Source organism: Micromys minutus (genome assembly GCF_963924665.1).
Source record: "Micromys minutus genome assembly, contig: SCAFFOLD_508, whole genome shotgun sequence".
Classification (NCBI taxonomy): Eukaryota; Metazoa; Chordata; class Mammalia; order Rodentia; family Muridae; genus Micromys; species Micromys minutus.
The window spans coordinates 16,812-41,639 of record NW_027667199.1 but is presented as its reverse complement, the minus strand read 5'-3'; the positions used below and the strand labels follow the sequence as shown (position 1 = coordinate 41,639).

Sequence of the window (24,828 nt, the reverse complement as noted above, 5' to 3'; positions counted from 1 at the left end):
GAAGAGAGAGTCTCAGTTGTGGAAGATACCATAGAAGATATTGACACGCTTGTAAGAGAAGCTTCATTTGGGTCCCAGTGTTCAGGTTGATGGTTAGCTGCAAGCACCCTATTCTATAACAGTATGACTCTGTCAGAGCCTCTGAGGAGGCATCCATATCAGGCTCCTGCCAGTAAGTCTGGGCATCAGCAATAAAATTGATTCTTATCCATATAAGAATAAAATTTATTCTTTTCCTCTTCTACTAAGCTCAAGTCCATGTGGATCAAGGACCTCCACATAAAACAAGATTCACTGATTCTAATAAAAGAAAAGTGGGAAAGACTCTCAAACACATTGGCATATAGGAAAATTTCCTGAATAGAACACTAGTGGCTTAGGCTCTAAGAGTAACAATTGACCAATGGGACCTGATAAAATTGCAAAGCTTCTGTAAGGCAAAGGACACTGTCAATAGGACCAGATCACAATTTACAGCTTGGAAATATATCTTACATCCAATAGAGGGCTAATATTCAAACTATACAAAGAACTGAAGAAGTTAGAATCCAGAGAACCAAATAACCCTATTAAAATTTGCATGCCTTCCAGCATAGCATGTGGTGACAATGGGAAAGACAGCTTACAAGTGTCAGTAAATCTGCTTCATGGCCTTTCTCTGAGCTGCCTTAACTGTGTGAGGATCTGGTGGTGCCCAGACAGGCCAGAGGTGGTAGGTGGAGCTGGGACTGGTGAGCAGCACGTTTAAGGCACACCTTGTGAAGTAGAGACAGCCAGCCTGCTTGGCCAGATGGAGGAGCTTTTCAAGGACGAAAAGGCTGAGCAGCAGCTATGGAGGGAGGTGGGTTGCTGCAGAGATGCGGGCTGTTGCTGATACTTGTAGTGAGAGGACCAGGACAGGAAAAAGTCTTTCCAGGAGAAGTGGCGCTAGGCAGGAGGCAGCTGAGGCTCTGGCAGCCCTGGACCCAGTCCCTATGCTGAGCAGGAGCACTGGTGGCTGAGGGGGTAGCAGTGCCTAGTAGCCAGCAGTGGGACTTGTGTGGTAGGTGGTGCGGAAGCAAGTGCTGAGAGCAGAGGAGCATCTCAGGCTCCCTTCAGCCGGGAACCAAGAATATTTTACCAAGTCTGGAAAAATTATTACTCTTGACGAAGCACAGTGATCTTGAAGAAGGTGGGTGGGTCTTCTGAATGTCTCATAAAACCTATTAGTTTCTATGTATGAGACAAGAGAAATGCTGCGTCAGTCCTTCTGTATGATAGGAGAAAAGAAGCTATAGACGATGCTCCCTGATGTGCTGAAGAACTGTTCAGTAGAATAAATTAATAAACTATGCCAGGAACAATTAGAGCTCCTGTCTTATAAAACAAAAACAAACAGCAACAACAAAAACCTTGATGATTCTTGAGGGTAACAATGGTTTGGACTAATATGGAAGAGGAAGCAGATGAAGGCTGTAACGTGGCACCTGATATGATCAATCAGCAAGATCCCTTCATCCCTGAGCGAGAACAACCAGAAGGTTTGGAATGAAAACAAGGGAAAGGTGAAGTCAGTGAAGTACTCAGTATTAATGCAGATGCTTATGACAGTGATATAGAAGACCCAAGCAATGAAGAAGCTGCTGCTGCTGTCAACACGGCCCCTGCTGCTGCTGCTGCTGCTGCTGCTGCTTCAGAGGTCCCAGGAAATACAGTCCAGAGTGAAGTTGGTCTTCTACAGAATATCCCACAGAGCTATTAATATCCCAATAGCTCTTTTAGCTCATAGTTCCAAAGTCCTTACATAGTCCTCCCCAAAACATTGTCAGGTTGTCACAGAAATACCCTCACTTCTGTTAACCAATTTTTCTTAGTCAGGGTTTCTATTCCTGCACAAACATCATGAACAAGAAGCAAGTTGGGGAGAAAAAGGCATATCCATCTTAAACTTCCACATTGCTGTTTATCACCAGAGAAAGTCATGACTGGAACCCAAGCAGGTCAGGAAGCAGGAACTGATGCAGATGCCATGGAAGGATGGTGCTTACTGGCTTGCTTATCTTGCTTTATTATAGAACACAGGTCTCTCTGCCCAATGATGGTAAAACGCATAATGGTCTGGGCTTTCACCCCTTGATTAGTAGTTGAGAAAATGCCTTACAGCTAGATCTCATGGAGGCATTTTTTCAACAGAGGCTCCTTGCTCTGTGATAACTCCAGCTTGTGTCAAGTTGACACAAAACCAGCCAGTACATTGAGGATATGGAATCTGAACTGACCATCCTTTGTAGCCAGGCAGGGCTTCAATGGCGGGAATGGGTTACATTTGGTTGAGCTGCTGCCCAAGGAGGTCCTAGGAGATCCTTAAACAACCCATGCTGATGCTAGGACAAAACTTGTTTCTCTTAAAACTGACAGCAGGGCCCCATTGATGAGGACAATTTCTACACAGCTCCATTGAATATAGAGGTCAAGCATCACTGCTATGTTCTAGTCTCTTTTAGGAGAGAAGGGTCTCTACAGGCTACAGAGAGATCACTTATGCCAACTACTTCCAAAGGAAGAAAGCTCTCACCTTCCTTCCTATCCCTTCCATGCTGTGATGTCTTACACAGGTCCTTATTCACCACTAATTCCCCTGCAAATGTCAGGGAGATAAGAAAACATTCATTATATAGTCTCACTTCCTGTTCACTGACCAGTGAGGACTCAGCCCAGAAGCAATTGCAAAACTCTTTTTCAGTCACAGAACAGCAGAGGCAGGATAGGATGTTCAAACCAAGTCTTAACTATATAGCCAAGCCTGAGAGACAGAAGATATTGTTCTAAGCAGAAACAAATTATCAAAGCCCTTGAGGAAAAAAAAATTCTTAACTACACAGAGATATTGAACAATAGAAACAAATAATAGATCAGTGATTCATTAAGAACTTAAAATTAATCCCAACATTGGCTTCTTAAAAAAATACAAATAAAAAAAGTGCATAGTTCTAGTAACTTTACAAAAGAACAGGCCATTCCTTGGCATCAATAAGATATCATTTGATCTTGCTCCCTTGTGCAATGTTAGCTGCTGAGAACTGTATCCTGACACATACAGCTATAGCCAAAGGCCTGTGTCTCAGGCCCACGGAGCTAACTTAACTATGTCAAAAAAGATTGTACACATCTCTATAAGACAGTCTCCTAATTAGAAGTTCAATATTCTTTAGCTAAACACGAACTTCCCAAATTGTATATCCACTAATCTGGTCTGTTCTCACTAATATCCATGAATTAATACATGCTGCGAGATTACAAAATCACCACACTGCCTGAATCAGAACTTTGATCATAATAGTGAACTTGCTTTTGTTATAATCTCAGGTGTAGGGATGTGGGGCTGCTTCTGATTGTCTATAGTCACTGACCATGATTTGCCTTGTGCTCCAGCAGAAGGATGGTTTAACAAGCTACAGGTTTCTGTGATGTGACATTTGGAATTCTGGAAACTTTTTGAGGGCACTCCAAGGACCCCAAGAGGCAGTGTGATGATGGTGTGTATATGCTTGGGCCAGGGAATGGCACTATTAGGAGCTATGACCTTGTAGGAGTAGGTGTGTCAGGTGGGCATGGGTTTTAATACCTCAGTCCTAGCTGCCTAAAAATCAGTCTTCTCTTAGAGGCCTGCAAGTGAAGATGTAGAAATCTCAGCTCTTCCTGCACCATGCCTTCTTGGAAGCTGCCATGCTCCTACCTTGATGATAATGGACTGAATCTCTGAACCTGTAAGCCAGCCCCAAATAAATGTCTTTATAAAAGTTGTTTTGGTCATGGCGTCTGTTCCCAGCAATAAAATCCTAAGACTGGCAGGGTGCTTGTTGGTCTTTTAGAGAGGTTGGATGTACTTTGGTGAGTAGCTTAAACAAAAGGAAAGAAATCACATTCAAGGATGTCTTTCTCTTCTATCCTTGTTTCTTTCATATCTTGTGTTGGGGTGAAGGGGGAGGTGGTAGTGGTGGATAAAGTATGGGAAAAAGAAGAAACCACAAACTAGGAAAACCCAGCTACACTGGTTAAGGCTAAAAGAGGAGTCAGCCTAGGGTGAAGTTTGTATTCCACATATGCTCTCCCCCTTAAGTCTCTTTTAGGTTCAGATCCCAGGTTATAATTTGAACCATTTAAACATGGATTGGAGACTACAAGTCTAGTCACTTAGACAGATTAGAGTCTTATACAGCAAAGATATCCCCAGGATCATTTCTTAAATACACAGTTTCTTAAAACTGCTGGTCATTCTTTAGTGACAGGGTCTTGAGAGGAAGGTCACATATGGGAAACACATAGGAAAAGGAGATGATAGAATGTGTAAATGCTGGGGTGGGGGGGGCTTGTATATGCTATGTTTTATGCTAAGTAAGCTTCTTAAGAATAACATCTTGGGCCCTGCCCTGCCTGATCCAGGGCCCAGGAACCCAGCATTGGGACCTCTGTCCCCACCCAGCGGCTTGGGGCGCAGAACCGATCTCGGCCAATCTGCCACTTGGGCCAGCAGTTTACAAAGGTAAGGCCTGGTGAGAAGGATATCTGTGAAGCCAGGGAGCAGAGAGATCTCTGCCGAGTGTACACAGTGAGTGCTCCCCTGCCCTATCTGATCCAGCAACCAGGAACACAGCATTGGGACCTCTATTCTCACCTGGCAGCGCACGGAAAGCCCGCCCCAACCTGCCTGATCCAGAAACCAGGAACCCACCATTGGGAACTCTTTTCCCACCAGGTGACTTGGGGTGCAAAACAGGTCTTTGCCCATCTGCCAACTGGGCCAGCAGTTCGAAAAGTCTAAGGCCTGGTGAGTAGGAGATCTGAGCAGCCAAGAGGCAGAGAGACCTCTGCCAAGTGAGCACGGAAAGCACGCCCCTGCCCTGCCTGATCCAGGGCCCAAAAACCCAGCATTAAGACCTCTGTTCCCACCTCGGGGCGGACTGAAAGCACGCCCCTGACCTGCCTGATCCAGGGACCAGAAACCCAGCATTGGGACCTCTGTTCCCACCCATCGGCTTTGGGACACAGAACAGGGCTCATACCATCCAACACCTGGAGCAGTGGAGATTCAGGGACATAGACAGGTACAAGCTCAAAGCAAGAACATATCAGTGACAACAAGATGGCAAGAGGAAAGCGAAAGAGCATATCCCAAAAAAACCAAGACAACCTGGCAACACCAGGACCCAGCTCTCCCATCACAGCAAACATTAGAATGACAAACACTCCAGAAAAAGAAGACGCAGACCTAAAATCATACCTCAAGACGATGATAGAGATCCTTAAACAAGAACGGTAGGAAAAGCAAAAAGAATCAGAAGCTTTTAAAGAGGAAACAAGAAAATCACTCGAAGAACTCATAGAACTAGAAAAAAACAGAACCAAAGAGAATGAGGAATGGAGGAAATAATTTAAAACAGAAATGACACAATAAAAAAACACTAAAAGAGATAACCCTAGAGGTAGAACACCAAAAAAAGAAATCAGGAGTCACAGAAGCAAGCATTTCCAGTAGACTGCAAGAGATGGAAGAGAGAATCTCGGGGGCAGAAGACAACATTGTAAACATAGACAAGATAGCCAGAGAAGATGCAAAAAACAAAAAGCTCCTAACCCAAAATGTCTAGGAGATCCAGGACACAATGAGAAGACCAAACCTAAGGATAACAGGAATGGAAGAGGGAGAGGAATATCAACTAAGAGGCACAGTAAATATCTTCAACAAAATCATAGAAGAAAACTTCCCTACACTTAAGAATGAGATGACCACGAGCATAAGAAGCCTTCAGAACTCCAAATAGGTTAGACCAGAAAAGAAATTCTTCCCGACACATAATAATCAAAACACCAAGTGCCCAGGCAAAGAAAGAATACTAAAAGCAGTAATGGAAAACAGTCAGGTAACATATAAAGTCAGACCAATCAGAATCACACCCGATTTCTCAACAGAGACTATGAAAGCTATAAGAGCCTGGACAAACATCATGCAGACCCTAAGAGAGCACAAGTGCCAGCCCAAACTGCTATACCCAGCAAAACTATAAATCACCATAGATGGAGAGATGAAGATATTTCAAGACAAATCGAAATTTACACAATATCTGACCACAAACCCAGCACTACAACGAATTAAGGTGGAAAACCCAATACAATGAGGGGAACTACATTCTCGTAAAAACAAGAAAACTCCTAAGCAAGAAAACCAAAACAATAAGGAGGCACAGACACAACTCAATCTACAGAAGCAATAAGACTAGGGAACAGAAACCACTATTCCTTGATATCTATTGTCATAAATAGTCTCAACTACCCAATAAAAAGACATAGGCTGTCAGACTGGATATATAAACAAAATTCAGCATTTTGCAGCATACAAGAAACTCATCTCAGAGACAAAGACAGATACTATCTCAGAGTAAAAGGGTGAAAAAAAAACTTCCACGCAAACAGCCCCAAGAAGCAAGATGGAGTGGTTATTCTAATATCAAATAAAATAAATTTCCAACCAAAAGTTATCAAAAAAGATAAGGAAGGACACTCTTTACTCATTACAAGGGAAATCTGTCAAGAGGAACTCTCAATCTTTAACATATATACTCCAAATACAAAAGCAACCACATTCATAAAAGAAACCCTACTAAAGGTAAAAAATACATTTCACCCCACACAATAATAGTGGGAGACTTTAATACCCCACTCTCACCAATGGACAGATCATGGAAACAGAAACTGAATAAGGATACTATAAAACAAGCAGAGACTATGAACCAACTGGTAGTAATAGATATCTACAGAACATATCATCCTAACATAAAAGAAAACACCTTCTTCTCAGCACCCCATGGTACCTTCTTGAAAACTGACCACATAATTTGACACAGAACAAGCCTCAATCGATATAAGAAGATTGAAATACTCCCATGCATCTACTCAGATCAACATGGTCCAAGGTTGGTCTTTAACAACAACAAAGACAACAAAAATCCCACATACACATGGAAACTAAACAATGCTCTGTTAAACGATAGCAGGGTCAAAGAAGAAATATAGAAAGAAATTAAGGATTTTCTAGAATTCAATGAAAACAAAAACACAACATAACCAAACCTATGGGATGCAATGAATGCAGTACTGAGAGGAAAACTCATAGCCCTAAGTGCTTCCAAAAAGAAACTGGAGAGAGCATACATCAGCAACTTGACAGCACAGCTAAAAGATCTAGAACAAAAGGAAGCACATATACCCAAGAGGAGTAGATGGCAAGAAATAATCAAAATTAGGGCAGAAATAGACCAAATAGAAACAAAAAGAACCATTGAAAAATCAACAAAACCAAGAGTTGGTTCTTTGAGAAAATCAACAAGATTGATAAACCCCTAGCCATACTAACTAGAGGGCAAAGAGAGAGTATACAAATTAACAAAATCAGAAAGGAAAGTGGAGATATAACATCTGAAACTGAGGAAATTCAAGAAATCATCAGATCCTACTACAAAAGCCTATACTCCTCAAAGTTGAAAAATGTGGAGGAAATGGATGAATTTCTAGACAGATACAAGATCCTAAAGTTAAACCAGGACCAAGCAAACCATCTAAATAATACCATAACACCTAAAGAAATAGAAGAATTCATCAAAAGCCTCCCAACCAAAAAAAGCCCAGGTCCAGATGGGTTCAGTGCAGAATTTTATCAGACATTTATTGTGAACATAACACCAATACTCTCCAAACTATTCTACAAGATAGAATCAGATGGAATACTACCTAACTCATTTTTTGAGGCTACAATAACCCTCATTCCTAAAACACACAATGAACCTACAAGAAAAGAGAACTTCAGACCAATCTCATTTATGAACATTGATGGAAAAATACTCAACAAAATCCTTGCAAACCGAATCCAAGAACACATCAAAACGATGATTTACCATGACCATGTAGGCTTCATCCCTGAGATGCTGGGATGGTTTAATATAAGGAAATCCATCAATGTAATCCACCATATAAACAAACTCAAAGAACAAAATCACAAGGTCATCTCACTAGATTCTGAGAAAGCATTGACAAAATTCAACACCCCTTCATGTTAAAAGTCCTGGAAAGAACAGTAATCCAAGGTCCATACCTAAACATAATAAAAGCAATATACAGCAAATCCACAGCCAACGTCTAACTTAACAGTGGGAAAATTGATGCAATCGCACTAAAATCAGGGACTAGATAAGGCTGCCCACTCAACCCCTACCTGGTCAACATAGTACTGGAAGTCTTGGCTGGAGTAATTAGACAGCAAAAAAAAAATCTGAGGGATACAAATCAGAAAGGAAGAAGAAGAACATCACTCTTTCCAAATGACATGATAGTGTACTAAGTGACCCCACAAATTCCACCAGAAAACTCCTACAGCAGATAAACGAGTTCAGCAAAGTGGCTGGATAGAAAATTAACTCAAACAAATCAGTAGCCTTTCTATACTCAAAGGACAAACATGTGGAGAAATAAATTAGGAAAAAGATACCTTTCACAATAGTCACAAGAACTATGAAATACTTTGGTGTGACTCTAACTGCACAAGTGAAGGACCTGTATGACAAGAACTTCAAACCTCTTAAGAAGGAAATTGAGGAAGATCTCAGAAAATGAAAAGATTTCCCATGCTCATGGAAGGATCAACATTTTAAAAATGGCCATCCTACCAAAAGCAATCTACAGATTCAATGCAAACCCCATCAAAATTCCAACCCAATTCTTCATTGAGTTGGAAAGATCAATGCGCAATTTCATCTGGAATAACAAAAGACCCAGAATAGGGAAATCCATCCTCAACAACAAGAAAACATCTGCGGGAATCACTATCCCTGATCAAGCTATATAACAAGACAATTGTGCTGAAAACGGTCTGGTACTTGTACAGAAATAGGCACCTGGATCAATGGAATAGAATGGAAGACCCAGAAATGAGCCCTCATGTATATGGTCACCTGATTTTTGACGAGGTGCTGTAAACATTCAATGGAAAAAAGACAGCCTATTCAACAAATGGTGTTGGTCCAACTGGCACTCAGCATGCAGAAGAATGAAAATAGACCCTTTCTTATCTCATTGTACAAAGCTCAAGTGTAAGTGGATCAAAATCTCCACATTAAACCAGATACACTGAAACTATTAGAAGAGAAAATAGAGAAAACCTTATAACACATAGGCATAGGAGAAAATTTTCTGAACAAAACACCAATGGCTCAAGCTCTAAGGTCAGATTAACAAATGGCACCTAATGAGATTGCAAAGTTTCTTTAAGGCTAAAGACATTTTCAAGAAAACAAAATGGCAGCCAACAGAATGTGAAAAGATCTTTACCAAGTCCACATTATATACAGGCCTAATATCCAAGGTAAACAAAGAACTCAAAAAGCTAGAACCCAGAAAATCAAACAGCCCTATTAAAAAATGGGGTACAGGGCTAATGTTCTCAATTGAGGAATGTGGAATGGCTGAGAAACATCTAAGGAAGTGCTTGACATCCTTAGTCATCAGGGAAATGCAAATCAAAACAACCCTGAGATTCCAACTCACACCAGTCAGATTGGCCAAGATCCAAAAATCAGATGACAGCAGATGCTGGTGAGGTTGCAGAGAAAAAGGAACAGTTCTCCACTGCTGGTGTGGTTGTAAACTGATACAACCACTCTGGAAATCAGTCTGGCCATTCCTTATAAAATTGGACATAGTACTACCTGAAGATCCAGCTATTCCATTTCTTGGCCTATACATCAGAGACACTCCAATATACAACAAAGATACATGCACCAAAATGTTCATAGCAGCTCTATTTATAATAGCCAGAAGCTGGAAAGAACCCAGATGTCCTTCAGTAGATGAATGGATACAAATATTGTGGTACATTTTCATAATGGAGTACTACTCAGCGATCAGAACCAATGACTTAAACAAATTTTTAAGAAAATGGTTGCATTTAAAAATATCATCCTGAGTGAGATAATCCAGTCACAAAATAACAGACATAATATGCAGTCACTGATATTGGGATGTTAACCCCATAGGCTCGGACTGCCCCAGAAACAACTCACAGACTGTGTGAAGTTCAAGAAAAAAAGAAAACAGAACAAAACTAACAAAAAAAATTAACATTATACTCAATCCTTACACACCAACAAAACATTGACTAATTCTGGGTTACATCCTGTTTTACATGTAATTTTTGCTCATTTTAACTAGTAAGACCTTAATGCAGAGTATTAAACCCTAAAAAAAAAAAGTAAAAAAAAAAAAAAAAAAAAAAAAAAAAGCAAAGCACTGACACAATTGTATTTGTATACATTTATGCAAAAATGATTAAATTTTTTTCTTTTATCTTTGTTTTTTTAAAATAAAGTTTAAAAAAGTTGCTCAATTGAAAAAAAAAGAATACCATCTTGCATACTACTTACATGGGGTAAATGGAAGGAAGTGGGTGAGGTCTATGAAGTCAGCAGAAGCATCATACAATGGGGCACACTGAGAAGTCTAAACAAACGGGTTTTCAAGAACATTCCTGACCAAGCCTATAGTGGCCCAAGTCTGATAACCACAGTCCCAGACACTGGGAAGAGTTGTGTTCTCAGAATCTGATGCAACTACTCACTTAGACTCTGAATTATTGAGATAAAACAGAGTTCCTTCCCTAAAACCAGGAATATGTTTTAAAGAGGTGGGAATGGTCTGGGCCCTTTGGGCACTGGGACCTCAAGGAAAGAAAATCTGGTCTTATCAGGCCAGCACTCAACACAATAGTGTTTTGTTTTGTTTTTGGTTTACCTTTTCAAATGGTTGTCAACAGGTGTCATCTTGCTCATGTGGAAGAAATATACTTTTCTTAATAAGATATCTTAACCTTTACCACATCAGGCCTTACTGTTGACTGTGATCCTGTAATCCTCATCAACAGCTTGTTAAAAGTCTGCTCCTTGATATGGGATATGCTTGGTGGCTGGTTAAAAATTAGGGTTATTTCCTTGGTTATGGTCTGGAGCCATATCCTGGACATTCCTGGTAAATTAACTTGTGTACCCTAATATTCTAATCTCTAACATGCCAGGTTAGCATACTGTTTATCTGTGGGGTGTTATACAGGCAGTCGTCCCTCTGCTAAATTCTACTTGTTGTCACCATCTCTTAAGCATTAGTAAATCCTTTACATCATCAGGTCTGCAGTTTTACATCACCTTAATGTTAAATAAGGACAGAACTTAGAGAAACTAGGACTCTCTGAGTTTAGCATTATGCCAAAAATGTTTCTACACACAAGCCACTGTTCTAAATGCTCTACACAGATGAAGCCCCAATAGTGAAGTTATTCAGAGGCTACCTTTGGGTGCAGCGAGTGACAGGACCACAGTGGACCTCACCAGCATCTGGCCTCTGGTTTCCACCCATCCCAGGAAGACCCACGACACCAGCTGCAGCTGCTCTGCCCTCTGCTCTTCTCCATTGTTGGCAGCGACTCTGTGCTCACCATTTCGCAACCTCGGAGCTTGTCTAAGCACTACTCACAGTCTTTTAGCAGCATTGCTCAGGGAACAACCATTCTAGCCTCCTCAGATGCTAAGGGAAACCTGCCTCAGGGCACCAGAAGAACCCGCCTCCTCTTCTGACTGGCAGATCTACATGATTGGCCAGTGAATCTTGAGGGACATGAGTTTCTCCCTTACGCTGAGATTGTGCTCAGGTATATGGACAAAACAGTGGTTCTTGTCCAGATCCAGACTTTTCCCAGATCTGCAGGGATTTGCATTTCATTAGTACTTGTCCCTGTCCTCCAATAGCTTACCCATCTGTCTCAGAGAGCGGTGCTTAGGGCACATACTTGAGGACAAGCAGGCTCTTACAATATTCTACCTATCCACTCCTGTGTGATGGATCAGTCCCCTTTTCCCTTTCTCAGCAACTGCACATAGCTGTCCATGCAGCACCCTTCCAGGCTCCCACTCTGTGTTCTCCAGTTTACAGAAAAGATCCTCAGTCCCCACTGAGTCATCCCTCTAGCGAGCCTGCCTGCCTGGTAGGGATAAGAATAATATTCGAAATGCTTGTATCTCTCCCTGAGGCCAACATCTAGTGAAGCAGTGGACTCCATGAAATTTAGCTTTCCCCAGGAATCTCATTCTGGAAAAAATTGATTTCTCCAGATGAAAATGTCTATACTAAATAAACATTATCTTATTATCTGAATACCTTGAAGGGTAGAAAGAAGCTGAGAATGTGGGAGGGATTTATGAATAGGAAAATATTATTTACATGGCTTGGTTAGATTATTTCGTTGTTCATTTGTCTTTTCTTATTTCTATCTAAACCTGTTAGAAGCCCAGGGATGAATTAGTTACAATATATCATCATCACTGGTCAAAATTAGTCACACCAAGAAAATGTATTAAATTGTTTTTAGTTTTCATTAATAGTTTGTTTTTTTCCATTGTTGCCCACCCCATTTTTTTTATTTTAAAGAATAGTCCAACGATGAATGTCTGGCTGTCCTTGAACTCAGAATATAGACTAGGCCGTCCTAGGACATCAGAAAGATCTGCCTACCTTACCTCCAGACTGACCGCATTATATTGGGAATATTATAGCTAGAATATTCTGTTCTTCTAGTTAACTTATTGAGGATGAGTGGCTAAACCTGGCTGGTTAGGGTACCAGTACCCAGGCTCCAGTCATAACTCCAGTTGCAGAAGAAGGTCCCAGCAACTGCAACTCTCTTTAAATTCAACTGTCTTCCAACTATGAGCAATGGTGTTGCACTTTATCATTGAGTCTGTTATGGCTCATCAAAGGACTAGGGCAGAGTTCTGTCCTTACTCTACAGAGAATAAAATCCACCCACAGAGAAGCGTGGTTTTTTAGTATAGTTTAGTGCAGCTGTTGGTTGTACTCACCCTGTCATTCTATTAAGTCATTAAATCACGTTGAAACAACCTAAGACAGGCATGGTGGCACGGGCCAGTAATCACGGTGCTTAGAGAGGCAGAAATTTCAGGATTACAAAATCATCCAAGGAGAGAATGGTCAATGGAATGGTGGGTAGTCCACAGAATAAAGAGACACTTCTATGTTTAAAGTCTGTATTTCCAGAGGAACTTACCTGAGCTCTCGGAATTGGGGTGCGTGGGTCTATCTTGGCATTTATCTGCCACAGCAACCTAGCTAATCGGGTAGAGAGAGGTTTCCAGAGCTCAGGGCCAGAGAGTTTGCCAAGATGAAAACACCCTGCTGGTGCCATGTGGCCTTCTGGTGCCAGTGCCGGTTCTAACCTTAGGTCACTATGTTGTTTTCAGTCTTAGTTTAGTCATAGGGTTAACCTAAGTTCAGGTTCTCAATTCCTGGAGGAGCTGGGGATTTCCCAATAGCAATCCTTCCATTATTATTTTTGTTGTTGTTGTTCCTGAAAACATTGACTGTCTTTAATAATACCTTCTGCCATTCATCTTGTCCTCCTCAAAAGGTAACATTTGTTCCTACCATTCAACAAATAAATGAGACTGGTACACTGTAACACCCACATTCTATATCAGTTGACATAGAAAATGACATAAGGAAAGCACTTATCTCTAATACTGATTGGTGAGGAAGTGTAGCTGTAACTTGGCACAATGTTTCTGGTTTTCAAACTTAAAAGCTCTAAAACACTCCAGCTCACAATGGGGGATGGGTGCATGGCGGGACAGACATTAGGTTCCGAGTATGTTCTCTGGTCATGATCAGCAGCTTGATTATAATAAGTTCTTGCCATTTAAGTTTGATCTCAGCTTGAGATATCAGAGGATCCCATAACAAAAGGCTTTGACACATTGCTTATGCTCACAGAGATTACTGTTTATTGATTAATATTTACTACTGTAGCTACGTGGGAAGACAGTCATGCATTTCCTTCCAGGCTGCGCCTTCACTACTCAGTGAAAGAAAAACTAGGGCAGTGAGTGTCCTCCCACCTCTGTGTCTTTATTGGTAGTTGCAAACAAAGAAGAGTCTGTGCAGGAACTGAGTTCTGTGACCAGTCTTGAACCTAGTGTTGTCACAGCAGAAAAGGAGATGGACGAGAAGGAGGGTGAAAGCTTTCCTGCTTTGACAGTAGTTGACATCATCAAGTAGTAGCGAGGTAATCAATTGTACATGATCAACTAATGTCCAGACTGCGATTTCTCAGACCCACAAACCAGGCAATCAAGACTACGGATTTAAGAAAACCGACTGAATTTATTATGAAACCAAATGGTTATAGTTACACTAGTTCAATCAAAATAGAACATCTGGCTGCCCTGGTAAATAGGACTGCTATTTTCCAGTTTAAAGATGTTCTGTCCTAGAGAAAAGGTATGAATTGTGTTTGGTGTGCTCTAATTCAAATCCCTACACAGCATAATGCTTGGTTAAACTTTTAAAAAAATTTTCTGGGACTATAATTACATCTTTTCACCATCATTTTACTGCTTCCAAGCCGTCCCATAGACCCCATACTGTTTTCTAATTCATGGCCTCATTAACAACAGTTACTGTTTGAATGCGACTTCTGTTGGGCTACAGGGCTTCCTGGGTATGAAGCAAAGGGAAGGCAGAACTGTACATTTAGTGTGTAATAGAATGTACACACAAGAGACCTTGCTTAGAAGAGAAGTACTCTGGGAGAATGGAAGAATTTCTGCAAAACTAAAAATTTCCCATACTAGGGTCCTGTCTGCTCCTAGTGTGGAAACTGTGTAAGTCTGTGTGGTCTGAGTCATGTGATCTCTGCTCACCACTAGGGGACCTGTTACAGAAGAGGCAGTGCTGGGTGGCCTTGGCTAATGATAAACTCTAGGAAGGCCTAGCAACCAGAGCACTAGTGAAAGGGAGCCTGTAAGTTCTTTCCAGGATTTTCCTCTGATGAAATTGTGGGACCTGTTAAAGAAACCACAGACATACCATGTGAGAGCCTATACAAAAGAGGGCTAATATTATCCAAAGATGGCATTCTCATTTTAGAAAAGATTAATAATCCTTTGTGGAGAGTACAAAATATTCATCTCCAAACTTCTGATCAAAGTCTTCCCAGTCTGTGTGATCAGGGAGAGGAGGATATGATTTTGAAGCCTTTAGAGCCACAGAAGCCATCGAGTTGATGTCTGAACCAGCATTTTAAAATAAATTATTTATTTACATTTCATATGTTGTCCATTTCCAGGTCTCCCCTCTGGAACGCTCCCACCCCATTCTCCATCCCCTTCACCTCTAAGAGGGTGCTTACCCACCTAACCAACCAACCACTCTGGCCTCACTCTTCTAGCATCTCCCTATGCTGGGAAAACAAGCCTCCACATGACCAAGGACCTCCCCTTCCTCTGATGCCAGACAAGGAAGTCATCTACTACATATGTAGCTGGAACTATGGACCCATGGACCCATTGTGCATACTCTTTAGTGTTTAGTCCTGGGAGCTCTGGTGGTTGGATTAGTTGATATTGTTGTTCCACCTATGGGGTTGAAATCCCTTTCCTCTCCTTAAGTCCTTCCTTTAACTCTTCCATTAGAGTCCCAGGGCTCAGACCGGTGGTTGGATATAAGTATTTGCATCTGTCTTAGTTGGATGCTGGCAGAGCCTCTCAGAGGAGAGATACACTAGGCTCCTGTCTCGGAGCACTTTTTGGCATCACCCAATAGTGTCAGGGTTTGGTGTCTGCAGATGGGATGGATCCCAAGGTGGGACCATCTCTGGATGGCCTTTCCTGCAGTTACTGCTCCATTTTGTTGCCCCTGTGTTTTCTTTAGACAGAAACTATTCTGGGTTAAAAATTTTGAGATTAAATTTTGAGAAAAATTTGAGGATAAAAAAAATGGGTGGGTGGCCCCATCCCTCAACTGGGGGCTATACTTATATACTGGATGTGTTCTCTACAGGTTCAATCTCCCCTCTGTTGAGTATGTCAGCTAATGCCATTCTCTTGGGTCCTGGAAGCCTCTTGATTCCCTGGGTGTCTGAGACTTTCTAATGGTTCCCCCCTTCCCACCCCCACTGCTACACATTTCTATTCATTCTCCTGACCTCCTGGACTTCTCTCTGTAGGACCACCTTTCGGGGACCCCCACATGAGTCTCAGGACACGGGGTTAACCAGTGAAACACGAGAGACCTTCTTGTTGCAAAAGCATGAGGTAGTTTAATGATGGGGATCCGGGCTGATATCTCACGCACGAGTATCGGCCAAGAGGCTTGAAAGCTAAGGGTTTTTATAGAGGGAGGGTCAAGGGGGGCTAGGAAGAGAAGCTTGCCCAATATTCACTGCAGTCAGGTAGTCAGGAGCCTGGGCTCCACACAATGACCTCTTTGCTCCATTCCCCCTATGTAGGAGCATGGGCTTTTCTCAAGGACCTGGCATTTACACAAGAATTAATTACACTCTAGGGACCCAGGCACTGCAGTGTTTATACAAGATAAGTCACAGCTTCCCTAAGGACTGTGAATTCCAGAGCTCTGCAATCAATTGTGTCCAGGTGTCTGGAGGAGGCACTTAAGCAGTTAAGCCCTAAATTTCCTAGCTAACAACTGACAAGATACTTCTCTCTGTCTGGTCACTCCCACATTCTATCTCTTTATATAAGAGATAGCCTAGACAAACCATATTCAGGCAATAAGAATCATTATTTCTTCAAAAAAGAGTGAAATCAGCATTGCAGAGACTGCCAGATAGTGGAAGGTCTTAATTATTAAGGACTGAAATATACTATGAAGAGAACAACAAAATCCAGCAATAAGATTATCAGGCCTTGAGATTATCAGGCCTTGAATTTAATTTCCTTTCATTTCCTGTCCCGCCTGATACCTGATTCTGCCCCCCTTTCCCTCCCCACCTCTTCCTTTCATGTCCCTCTCTCCCTCTACCTCCTGTGATTATTTTGTTTCACCTTCCAAGTAGGATTGTAGCATCCACACTTTGGTCTTCCTTCTTGTTAAATTTCATATGGGCTGTGAGTTATATTGTGGGTATTCTGAGGTTTTGGGCTAATATCCACTTATTGGTGAGTACATGCCATGTGTGTCCTTTTGGGTCTGGGTTACCTTATTCAGGATGGTAATTTTTCGTTCTACCTATTCGCCTGCAAAATACATGAAGCCATTGGTTTTAATAGCAGAGTAGTACTCCATTGTGTATATTTACTGCATTTTTTGTACCTGTTTTTCTATTGATGAACCTCTGGATTATTTCTAGCTTCTGGCTATTCTTACTATTCAAGTAAAGCTACTATGAACATAGTGGAGAAGATGACCATCTTTTAGGTATATGCCCAGGATGGGGGTTATAGCTGGTTCTTCAGTTAGACCAATTTCAAATTTTCTAAGAATCTCCCAGACTGATTTCCAGAGTAGTTGTACCAGTTTGCAATCTCACCAGCAATGGAGAAGTATTCCTCTTTCTCCACATCCTCACCAGCATCTGTTGTCACCTTGGTGTTTGATCCTAAGGATTCTGATTAGTGTGAGGTAGAATCTCAGGGTTGTTTTGATTTGCATTTCCCTGAAGACTAAGGATGCTGAACATTTCTTTTCTCTTTTTTCCCCCAATTGTTTGTATATTCTCTGTATTTACATTTCAAATGTTATACCCCTCCCCTCCCTCTTCTTCCTTCTCAACTTGCTTTCAGGAAGGTACTCCCTCTTCAAGTCATCCTTTCTACCTCAGTGCCTTGGCTGGTTGATGATGTTGTTCTTCCCATGAGGTTGCAAATCTTTCAACTCTTTTAGTCCTTTCTCTAGCTCTTTAACTGGAGTCCACCTATACAGTTTGATGTTTGAACATTTCTTTAGATGCTTCTCTGCCATTTGAGATTTCTTAATAGAGAATTCTTTGTTTATATATGTACCCCATCTTTTAAAGGTGATAATTTGTTTATTAAAAATTATACAAACTTAGCTTAATTATAACATCAACTTATCAAAGGTTCTAAAAGTCAATTTTGCTTCAGGAAAAGTATCAAGTCTTCATATCCAGAATCTCAGCCATTTATTATCTTGATTTATGGAACTATACACCAGTTCTTCTAACAATGACATGAAATGAAACCCTGTATCATATTGTTCCTTTACTCATAGCTTGGAATGTGTATCGCAATTTGTTTTATTTTATTTTATTGAGGGAAAATGTGAACAAAAGACCAAACATATATCAGAATGGCTTGTTTCTGGATTTCAACATGCAAAAATTAACTTTACATTGTTAAAAAATAGCCTTAAGTTGATTTTTTTATTAAAGAAGTTTTAAAGCAAGTTTGATCTCTGAGCCTTATAAAAACAGTTAGTTAATTTTAGCTAGGAAACTCACACTCACAAAAAGACATCGTCCAACAGTAATTATGTTAAAAGTACACAAAAGTAAATAAAGTTCTTAAATTGCTAAGAAATCCAGGAAGAGAAATCTAATATTCTGTTGAAAAATTTAGGTAACCTTAATAGAAAGATGCTTGGTCAATCTTTCTTAAAGCTTTTGTGTTTTTTGCCCAAATGTTTAAAAACAAAGGAAAAATTTTTCTGTTTCCTTCCTGTTGGCTTTTAAGATATCAATTTATAGACATTGACTTAAAGAAATATCCAAGGTATCTAACCATATTTGTCATGAATTTAGATACTCGCCTAAAATCTATAATATAAAAGTAAAAAATATATATACTTTCAGCCTAAGATGAGTTTACCTAACAAGTTTTACAAGAGAAATATCACATGAGACCTAAATAAACATTAGATACACAATTATATGACATAGCTTCATTCAAACACACATAATATCCAAGTCAGAAAACTAGACTGGCTTTTCTATGTCACCAGCTTTCATCAGAGCCTTACTTGCTCTTGCCCTTATTTCAAGTTCTAGAAGCTCCAGTTACTGCGCAGAAGGCTGAACATCTGCTGGAGGAACAGTCAGGGTGGCCGCTTGGGTTCCTTTGGGCTAGACTCTGCCAGTCCCAAAATCTCATCCAAACTGTTTCAATATCTCTCTCCAGGTCATCTATCTGACCAACTTCACTCTGGACTGTATTTCCTGGGACCTCTGAAACAGCAGCAGCAGCAGCAGCAGCAGCAGCAGCAGCAGCAGCAGCAGCAGCAGCAGCAGCAGCAGCAGCAGCAGCAGCAACAGGGGCCATGTTGACAGCAGCAGCAGCTTCTTCATTGCTTGGGTCTTCCATATCACTGTCATAAGCATCTGCATTAATACTGAGTACTTCACTGACTTCACCTTTCCCTTGTTTTCATTCCAAACCTTCTGGTTGTTCTCTCTCAGGGATGAAGGGATCTTGCTGATTGACCAAATCAGGTGCCACCTTACAGCCTTCATCTGCTTCCTCTTCCATATTAGTCCAAACCATTGTTACCCTCAAGAATCATCAAGGTTTTTGTTGTTGTTGTTGTTTTTGTTTTTTAAGACAGGAGCTCTAATTGTTCCTGGCATAGTTTATTAATTTATTCTACTGAACAGTTCTTCAGCACATCAGGGAGCATCATCTGTGGCTTCTTTTCTCCTATCATACAGAAGGACTGACGCAGTATTTCTCTTGTCTCATACATAGAATCTAATAGGTTTCAATAAGACATTCAGAATACCCACCCACCTTCTTCAAGATCACTGTGCTTTGTCAAGAGTAATTATTTTTCCAGACTTGGTAAAATATTCTTGGTTTCCTGCTGCAGGGAGCCTGAGATGCTCCTCTGCTCTCAGCACTTGCTTTCGCACAACCTACTGTTTCATGCAACCATCTCGCCAGCAAGAATGACGCGGCACACGAAATAGGATTCTTCTGTGGTAAAGCTTTAATGCATCTCAAGAGGCAGAGCATAAGCTTGCAACACGTGAAGACGAACACCCCTAACTATCTAGCCCATCCCCTTATATAGGAATCAGTCCTCCCCTTGGACGTGGAGCCCCCTGATTGGTTGAAACTCATCAGGCCATATGACGCCACGGGAGAGGCAGAGCTCAAGGAGTGGAAAGTTATCCAGCACGTGCGTGCGCACATCACTTGTTTACTGCTAACTCCAGCCGGATGTCAGCGCCATCTTGTAATGGAGAATGTGCAGGCTGCGCCCCAAATCTCCCCCTTTCTTTTATTCTTTAAGCAAAGTAGGACACCCATATTAGGGGGTGGAGATAGAAGTCAAATCCTCATTAAGGTGTATAAAGACCATGTACAGAAGTAACCGCTAGGCTTTTTGTAGCCCGTAGTACTCCTGACCTGTCACTCTGCCATTTTTCTGAGGGAGGGACACTGGGGCAGGCAAGCCTCATGCAAATTGACATATCTCCCAGAGATACCCCGCGGCGAGGGGATCTCAGTTCGATGCTTAGCTCAGCATCCCTCATGGGCTGCTCAAACCAGACATTCTAATCCTGTGCAATGAACCAAAGTTCTAGGAGACAAGGGCTGTCTGGCCGGCGACCTACTGCTTAAGTATAGACAACCAGATATCAGCTGATGCTCCATGTTCCAGAGCAATAACCACCTTGTCTCTCTTTTTGTTTGGGCCTTGAGCTTACAAACCAGCCAGAGAAGCAACACAAGTCCACAGCAAAGGATTGCTCCAAAGGGTCCCACCCCCACTCAAGTTGGTATCAGTGGTGAAAAACTTAGGGAAGACTGTAGCATCATGTTTCACTGGAATTGGTTTCGGGAATGCCGACAGAATCGCCCATCTCGCCTCTCCTCTGACTCTCTGGTTCCAAAGCATCAGGAGCAGGGCTGTCATCAGGAGTCTCCACCATTTTTCAAGTGAGCCTCTCGGGGACCCAGAAGGGATTATTTTCATCCTGAGGGAAAACACAAACATCTCCCCTGGATCTGATCAATACAAGATCCGGTCCTTTCCATTTATTAGTTTTGACATCTTTTCATTTCACCATCTCTCTTGGTTTGTCCATGAGTAGGCAATGCCTTTCAGCCGCCGTATGGCCGTGGTCATCAAGATTTAAAAAATTTAAGGTGAATAGTGCCATGGAAGTTGCAGTTCTAGGCACAGGGGGTAGAGCTTGCATAATTCCCCCTTTTTGTTTTATTAAATAGGATTTGAGGGTATGGTGAGCACGTTCCACAATGCCTTGCCCTTGTGGGTTGTAAGGCAAACCTGTGAGATGTGTCATGGCCATGTGGCTACAAAATTGTTGGAATTTTTGTGAGGTATAAGCCGGACCATTATCTGTTTTTAAGAACTTTGGTTTATCCCAGGCACTCCAGGCCTCTAGGCAATGTTGGATGGCGTGCGAGGCCTTCTCTCCAGATAAGGGAGTGGCTGCAATTACACCCAAACAGTTGTCAATGGATACATGTACATATTGCAGCATAGTCAGGCTATTAGCCATGCCCTGAGGCAGGACCTTCCATTGGAACCTCTTGTCAGGTTCTGCATGATTAATAGAAGGAAGGGTAAAGTCAAACCTGGGCCTATCTTGAGAATGTAAAGGTATGAAAAAGAAACAATATTTTTTTTTTGCTTAAAATTATACATTATTGTCAGTACTGTTTTTTCAGACATTAAAATAAATTTTACATAAAACCATGTGAATATGATTTTTAGTCAGTACTTGATTTTTTTCAAGGGCTTGACAGTATGCATTGAAAACGTACTAGTTACAATAAGCGTAAAGTACATGCAAAACAAAACGCAACATGGAAATAGTCAAAGTCTTCTTGTTTTGTGAATATATGTATAGTTTTTGTTTTCTTTATTTCTTGGACTTCATACACTCTGTGAGTTGTTTCTGGGGGAGAGCAAGCCTCTGGGGTTAGCATCCCACTATCAGTGACTGCATATTATGTCTGTTCTTTTGTGACTGGGTTATCTCACTCAGGATGATCTTCTCTAGATGCAGCCATTTTCTTAAGAATTTGGTTAAGTCATTGTTTCTGGTGGCTGAGTAGTATTCCATTGTGTATATGTACCACAATTTTTGTATCCATTCATCTTCTGAAGGACATCTGGGTTCCTTCCAGCTTCTGGCTATTATAAATAGAGCCGCTATGAACATTGTGGTGCATATATCTTTGTTGTGTATTAAAGTGTCTCTGGGGTATATGCCCAGAAGTGGAATAGCTGGGTCTTCAGGTAGTACTATATCCAATTTTCTGAGGTATCGCCAGACAGATTTCCAGAGTGGTTGTATTAGCTTGCAACCCCACCAACAGTGAAGAAGTGTTCCTATTTCTCCGCAGCCTCGCCAGCATCTGCTGTCATCTGAGTTTTTGATCTTGGCCAATCTGACTGGTGTGAGGTGGAATCTTAGGGTTGTTTTGATTTGCATTTCCCTGATGGCTAAGGATGTTGAGCACTTCCTCAGATGTTTCTCGGCCATTCGGTGTTCCTCAACTGAAAATGATTTGTTTAGGTCTGTACCCCATTTTTTAATAGGGTTATTTGATTCTCTGGTGTCTAGCTTTTTGAGTTCCTTGTACACCTTGGATATTAGGCCTCTATCTGATGTGGTGTTGGTAAAGATCTTTTCCCATTCTGTCGGTTGCCGTTTTGTTTTCTTGACAAAAAAACATGTCTTTAACCTTACAGTAACTTTGCAATCTCATTAAGTCCCATTTGTTAATCTTTGACCTTAGAGCTTGAGCCATTCATGTTTTGTTCAGGAAATTTTCTCCTGTGCCTATGTGTTCTAAGGTTTTCCCTACTTTCTCATCTAATAGTTTCAGTGTATCTGGTTTAATCGGAGGTAATTGAAGAACCCATACTTGATCTTCCATTTTCCATGGTATGGGCCATACTGCCTCAATGGCGCTTAGGAAAAACCCAGACCCTGCCTTTCTTTGTTGGGGTTAGGCGAAACAGGCTCTAGGGATCCTTGTTCATAACGTCCCAAGCCTTTTCCCTCTTTATATCCCATCTTATCCATAATATCATAAGCCTGTGCATAATATTTATTAGACAGAATTAGCCCCATTTGTTGCATTATATCTCTCCCCCATAAGTTAACTGGAAGAGGGAGTACATAGGGGACAAATCGCCCACATTGGCTTTCAGGGGCTTTCCAGGTGAGTGAGGCTGCACTGATGGTAGGGCAGGACTTATAACCCAATCCTTGTAAGGAGTGTGATGACTCTACAACAGGCCAGTGTTTGGGCCACCAATGAGTGGATATAATACTTTTATCGGCCCCTGTATTGAGGATGCCCTCAAATTTCTTCTCATTAACCCACAACTTAAGCCTTGGCCTGGTATTCAAAGATACTGCTAAATAGGCTAAGTGGGTCCCAGAGGAACCCATCTGTTTTTCTGCTTTTTCCTTAGTCTTTTTATCAGAGTTATCAGGGAGGAGCAATAACTGTGCAATCCTGTCACCCTGAGTTACAGAGAATATGCCCGTTGGGCTAGAGCAGAGTACCTGTATTTCAGAGGAGTGGTCATTGTCTACTATGCCTGGGTGGACTATCAGTCCTTGTGCTGTAAGGGATCCTCGTCCAATGATCAGTCCTAGGGTTCCTGGAGGCAAGGTGACCGCTCCTACAGGGATGGGCTAAACGCCCATCTGAGGCATTAATTAATATGAGTGAGGAGGAGGCACACAGGTCCATTCTTGTTGGCCTGTTTTTTGGCATCCAATTGGTCTGGGCGGTCTGGCTCTCTAGTGGATGGAGGAGCCATCCTTTGAGGTCTCTGACGGAGCGGCAATGTTCAGCTTTATGGTACCCCTTGCCACATCTTGTGCAAAGGGGCGGAGGATCTCTAGTGACCATCGATGATCTTTTTTCAAGTGTCCAGATTTTCCACATCTAAAACAGATCCATCTATCAGGGGCTCATGGAGGGCCCCTCTGGGACTGCAAAATGGCTGCCGCGAGACCTGCATTAGTCTCTGGCAGTCTGCGCAAGGCCTAAATCTCTACCCAATTTTTTTCATGAGGCTGGTGAGAGAGACCCAGAGACCACAAACCAAAAGGCAGCAAGCTCTACCTCTTTTACGAAATGCTGTAAGACTCCGGTGGGCAATTCTAGATCTCTCTGTTTAAGAATTGACTGCAGGGCTCTAACAGTCAAGTGTGAAGAGCTCATCACAGCAATGAAATGCCCGAGGCTTATTTACATTGTGGCACAAAGTGAAACTGAAAGGCGAGTAAGCACAAAACTAACACCAGCCTCAATGGACACAATAGGAAATTAAGAGGAAGAGAATAAAAACTGCACTGACAAAGACCAGAGCCTCTATGGACCCTTACCACAGCCGTGGAAGATTTAAACCAAAATTAAAGAAAGATTCAGGGTAAGACATACCTTGCCGAACTTATCTCCCTGCAGTTCTGGATCCTCCATGCCCGGAGACAGGGGGTCTTCGCTGGTGCTGACAATGGAGTGGTCTGAGTTCCCAGGTTCAGGCACCAGATGTATCGTGCAACCTTCTCGCCAGCAAGAATGACATGGCACACAAAGTAGGATTCTTCTGCTGTAAAGCTTTAATGCATCTCGAGAGGCAGAGCATAAATTTGCAACACGTGAAGACGAAGACCCCGAACTATCTAGCCCGTCCCCTTATATAGGAGTCAGTCCTTGCCTTGGACGTGGAGCCCCCTGATTGGTTGAAACTCATCAGGCCATGTGACACCACGAGAGAGGCAGAGCTCAAGGAGTGGAAAGTTACCCAGCGCGTACGCACATAACTTGTTTACTGCTAACTCCAGCCGAATGTCAGCGCCATCTTGTAATAGAGAATGTGCAGGCTGTGCCCCACACCTGAGATGTTTGTTCCTCAGCTCTCAGCACTTGCTTCCGCACCACATACCAAACAAGTCCCACTGCTGGCGACCAGGCACTGCTACCCCCT

The 24,828-nt window shown here is 41.8% G+C and overlaps 1 pseudogene across 1 annotated transcript; it reads right to left on the bottom strand.

The window, feature by feature from the left end:
- Positions 1-18,820: 18,820 nt before the first annotated feature.
- LOC308416192 (caspase activity and apoptosis inhibitor 1-like) lies at positions 18,821-24,320 on the bottom strand (annotated as a pseudogene). Its single transcript has 3 exons — positions 24,282-24,320; positions 19,155-19,725; positions 18,821-19,067 (listed from the first exon to the last, which is right to left on the bottom strand). The product of its transcript is annotated as a caspase activity and apoptosis inhibitor 1-like (transcript).
- Between the last annotated feature and the right edge of the window lie 508 nt (positions 24,321-24,828).